This window comes from Carassius auratus, unplaced genomic scaffold, assembly GCF_003368295.1.
Source record: "Carassius auratus strain Wakin unplaced genomic scaffold, ASM336829v1 scaf_tig00217058, whole genome shotgun sequence".
Taxonomy (NCBI): Eukaryota; Metazoa; Chordata; class Actinopteri; order Cypriniformes; family Cyprinidae; genus Carassius; species Carassius auratus.
In genome coordinates, this window is record NW_020528873.1 from 215,409 (window position 1) to 221,408 (window position 6,000).

The following is a 6,000-nucleotide window of genomic DNA, read 5'->3' on the forward strand; positions in this document are numbered from 1 at the left end:
TCTCCTTGAAATTCCTGATGATCTGGTAAATGTTTCTTTCTGGCACAATATTCTTTGCAGCAATTTCTTTTCTCACTATCTGTGCTGAAGTTTAGTGGAATGGCTTGCAATAGGGTATGATCAAATACAAACAATGCACAACCATGGTTTCTCAAAGTGCATGATTGAAATAAAAAATGTACAGGACCTATATGGGATGTGTGTGAACGCATTTGAAGAGGATTAAAAAGATGGTAACCAATTACTTTATTTGAATTGGCAAAGGAGCAGAATTATACATTTTTAATGTTCTACTTCAAAGTAAAAAGATATGTTGTCTGATGTGTGACAGCAAATGTTCTCTTTTTGGTGAAGCAAACCGTTAAACAAAGTATAAGAAAATTACTTGCCTTGAAACATTGACAGGAAAAAAAAAAATCTGTGGTGGAGGCAGTGTAGGACAATGCAAAAATCTATTAATTTAAAGGGAGGATAGTAATATGTTACTCATAATTGTTCACATTACTGTACACAACACTGAAATAAACATATATGTTGAGTTTTCTGTAAATATTAATATTTAAGATAAATCTTAAGACATTGAGCGTGTGTCTCAATCAGTTCCCTACAATTGATATATATGTGTAGAATAGCTTTAGCTAAAGTAGCTAGAATAGTAAAAATTATTATTTACTATCCAATATTAAAAAACATGTTACCAATATGAAATTGTGGTAAAGGATCATAAATGTAATGTCTTAAGACAATGAAGACTGGCTGCTGCACAATGCACTTTAATTAATCTAAATTCAAATAATGTTAAGGTGTCGGTCAGTTAGAGACAAAATGTACTTACAAAGCCAAAGACGATGTGAAATATGGCTCTAAAAAGAGCCTTTGGGGTGGTGTTCAGCAGCTGTTGAGACAGAAGCAGAAGGGAGAAAAATTAAAATAAAAAACACGGCAGAACGAGTGAGATGAGAACACGGCAAATCAGAGATGCAGAATAGACTGTGTTGTGAAGTAGCTATTTCTTTAATGTTTTTTTAAAGACAGTGAAGACTGGCTGCTGCAAAAATTAAAATAATATGGTACTGTCTCAGTCAGTCACAAAATATACTTACAAAGCCAAAGACAATGGGTATGTGGCTCTGAAAAGAGCCCTTGGGGTGGTATTCAGCAGCTGAAAAAAAACATTTCTTTATGAATAAAAATGCTATTCAGTTTTTATTGATCATTAAGAGGTGCTAACGTAAACTGATCACTTTTATTTTCATGGTATAAATTAAAAAGGCTTGCATGAAGGCCTGCATGAAAATGTAGCCTACTATAATGTCTAAAACACCAATGAGATATGGTTTTTATGGTTAACGAACGGTACAGATTAACATTAGCGGAAAAGGGAACAAAAAGCGCAGAAAAACATTTTGTATCACTTATAAAAAAAAATGTAAAATTTACTGGTAAAGATAGTCCGTAAATTTTCGGACAGTTTATTAAGTTTCATACGTTGATATTACCCTGAGAGGAAAAAACGCGTTTTTCACATCAGACTGTTCTTATAATTTGATTTTATAATTGTCCTGTTTTAATATTTTACGTGATATTGTGGTTATATGTTTAAAAAATTGTTTAAATAAGATGTTTGAGTAAGAATACATTTACCTCAGTACTGCAGGTGTCAGAAGCCGGGCTATGCGCGCGGTGGGCACACACAGGCCCTTTTATATGCCCGCTGCCAGGTTTCGCGGGCTTAGCACGCGAGTAAAAAACTGTTTATTTATTAAAAACTGTTTATTTATTGAAAATGTAATGTACATTTACATAGTGATACTTTATATCTATATAAAAAAAACAATCCAGTCTCTATCATTATATCATGTATATAATCACATAACATTTTGCTAAGCAACATTTTTTTATTTAGCTTTTTTTTATTATTATTATTATTATGGAAAGGAACACAAATCCTGCAAATGGCCCCAGTGAGTCACATTATGCCATATAAGTTTTGTTTGCTCATAAAAATAAATCATTTATGTATTAATTGAGAACAGAAATGTCTTACCTGTCTCCCCATGTTCTTTTCTAGTGGGTTGTGAACACAAAGTACTCCGATGGCAAGATTTGTTTTCCCCAAAAAATGAAGACAGTGTTCAGTTTTGTGGTTTGAGCTTTGTGGCCTTTACACATTGAGTTTTTTAAATGAGAATTTGAAATCCACTTCAAGTCACTGACCTTATTAGTTTTGCAAGATATCAAGTTTTCCAAGAATGAATCAAATGAAAATGAAATGTAAAACAGTTTTTTTTTTAAATGTTACAATGTTATATCATAATGTTATTGTTGTTTTACTTCCTCCTTTTATCTAATTTTACAATTACATTCATTTTGCAATCCGTCCCTTTGCGCCACCTGGCGGTAGTTTTTAACACGAATGATTTTAACACGCGACTGAATTACAGTTACCACCTTGGCACTCGCGACGGTAAGCCCCAGAAAGGCTGGCCACCTACTATATATTATTAAGGTGTTATATTTCAATTTCACAAAGAAACTTGCAGCATTTAGTCCAAGCAATAGTAAAATGACACATTTAATTTATAATTTGACTTAAATCTCAATATGTAAAAAAAATTAAAAAATAAAGTGAATCAAAATCTTGAATTTAATCAAATCATGAGTTAATTGAATAGTTTCAGCCCCAACACCTAGCCATAGATTTATATTATATTAGCCATGCTAAAAAAATGGTCAATGACAGATAATTTTTGGTTAACGTGACCTTTGATCTATATATATATATATATATATATATATATATATATATATATATATATATATATTAGAAAGATATTCCAAAAATTAATTTTAGGGCTCTGTATGTCAAATTTTGATACTACCTCTGAGTCTGAAACCAGCTCATTAAGTTGGAAAAGTGCATCACGTTTTGGCTGGACATGAGTATGAGCAGGTGATGTTTGTCTTTGAGGTGCTTTCTACCTTTGAAACAATACAAAGACCATTAATATTCAGTAGCGAAATATGGTGTTAATTACATTTTTATTAATTATTGGTGTTGTCACACTATAGTATAGTGTAGGTTTCTCTGAATCTGAAGATAATTTATTTACCTCCAAAGAGGACTCATCCGAATAGGTCTGGTCTGCAAGCAAAAAGGCCTTGTGACTGTAATAGCTTCTACCTAAAAAAAAATACATTAATTAATTAATCATGGACAATATTCAAAATCTACAGAGCAATATTTATAATATTTATTTAAATATTTGTGTGGCTGATCTTCTATCTAAATGTATATGGCTATATTTGGCAGCTAAAAAGAGCTTGCTGTCAGGATACTACCACTAAAGAATTTAACAAATTAGTTGGTTGTTTAATTATTATAATTATGAAAAATGATGAATCCATAATTTTGCTACCTCTGAGTCTAAACTCAACTCATCTAGGACCAAAGAAGCTTCAGCAGGGTACCATAACATGTGGTCTGGTTTGAATGTGAGGTTTTTGCCCATGATGGATCTCCCGCCTATAAAACAAAAAGGGCTTTATAAATATGTACTATTATAACAGTTTACAACTTAGTTGTTATTTGGATAATTAATAGAAACATCTATAGCTACCTCAAAACCAGCCTTCTTCTCAAGCCTTTGTCTGGTTTTGGCAGGTATGATGGACACACTGCCAGGCTCCAGGTATTTTTTTTATATTTTGGGTTCGGCATCAATACAGAGAAATTTTAGTAAGCAACCTTGTACATCGACACAACATGTGAGCGCTCACACACACATAAAATGAATTATTTATTTGTTTGAAACAGATTGGGGTGATAACTGCGCATGTGCTACCAACCTGAGGCCATAAAGGAGGGCTTTGTGCCAAAAGAATTGTAAGCATAACGGCATTTTACCTCAGAAATGTTTGCGTATGTGCGGTATTCGGACGGACAAAAACATGTAGTTCCCATAGAAGACATTTAAAGATTTGACCCTAAAAATTATATACAGGATTTTTTGTATCTTGTTTGCTGGGAAAACACATATTATCAAGCACAGGTACTACTGATTATTTTTACTGGACATAAAAAATGTCTGTTTTCACTAACGCTAACTTACATTATCTAACGTTAATGTTACTTACACTATCTGTGGTTTAATGTGGTTAAATCACCTCCAGAGACCCGTGAAGAGATGGAGGAGGAATTAGCCAACCCAACGCTGTATCATTATTTGGTTAAGAGTCACATCGCAAATCTGTTCTTCAGAACTCTTCAGTGAACCTGGCTTAAATATTCAGAGTTTGTTTTCAATTAATAGACTTTAACTAACTGTATATATAATTTATTCTTAATATTTTAAATAAATTTAATACATTCAAAAATGAATTTTATGGCAACATACATTTCTGAATTTTAGGCCTACTTATGTGTTATATAACTTTAAATATCTAAAAAAATTATTAAAATACTATCATCAAATTTCTTTACAAAGTGTAATGTCTTATGTTTTTGACCATATAATGCACTGAGCAATATATAGCATGTAGCAATATAATGCATTATAACTTTTGATAAAAGAATGAGAATATATAATGCATTGTATTACCAAAAAAAAAAAAAAAAAAAAAAAAAAAAAAAAAAACCTTCTAATGGATATTATAGTTTGTAAAGTTGTCAAGAAAAGTCTCCTGTAATCATTCACTCACTGGTTCCAAACCTGTCTTCTTATGTAATGTATTCCTTTCAGTCTCGATCACAATGTTTTTTCCATTAAATGAAAGCGAACAGTGACTAAGTCCATCAGTCTTTAATATTTAAATATAATATAGCTGTATTTTTTGGTGACCTCTACCTTTAAATATTTGACAATGTAACATGTACCGAAAGCTGATGATTTATTACAATTTTGTACAACATATGTATTACATTTTTATCAATAATCATGCTTTACAGAAAACACAGCTGAAGTGTCTGAAAAAAAGGAAAAAGCCTTCTGAAAATTCTTGAAGAAAGAAAGGCAAAAAAAAAGAGTGAGAGGAATTTTCTGACAGTGAAGACGAAGATGATGGAGGAGTTGCACCTCAAAAAAAAAAACATTTGAGGATTTGCAAAGTAAATAATGATATATAAAGAAACAAAAGAAAGACTTATAGGAAGAGCTGGAAGATTTCGAATATAAGTAAGAGTTTATGAATAATTAACATTTTCCATTTGTTTACAAACATAGGCTATAATAATAAATTCTTAATAATGAAAATATATGATACATTTCAGAATCTTAGTATGAAAATCTGATGAGAAAATCTTTTCAGTTTCTTGTTCTCTACAACACTAAAGATCAGCTGAATTAGAAAAGGAGAAAGGGGATCTGGTTGCAGAGCTGGCTACATACAAAAGTCTCAACATTACACTGCAGCAGAACCTAAATGAAGTGCTACAAAGAGCCTTCTCAAAAACAGGTATCGTTTCAAATCTTGATGCATGGCCATTTTAAGTTCTCTCCAGTGATTGGGTTCAAATCCTGACTGGGACATCTATGGACATTCACAGAGCTGTCCCTATACACTTGTGTTGTCTTGGCTATTTTGATTATCTTAACTCTGGTTTTTGTTTTGTCATTATGGAGTATCTAGAGTGTGGTACTCCATTTTAGCATTTTAGCATATGACTGAAGCATAACAATATATTATTGTAAGTAAAAAGAGTTATACATAGAGAGATATATATAAAGAGGTAATACATGATAATTGGTATGAATAGAGAGAGAGAGAGAGAGAGAGCGAGATGCATACTGCATCAACAAGGGACGCTACTACACTCAGTTAGAATATGACTTCACCCGTTTATTTTAAAGCATTAATATATTTGGTTGGTTGCAGGTCTATCTCTTCTTAACAGACCTTCTGCTCCTTTTGAGAGCACACCTGACGGAGGACCAGATGAGCTGCCCAATAGCTCAGAGAGCAACAACCCAAAGATTCCTAAAGGCTCAATCAACTCTGAGC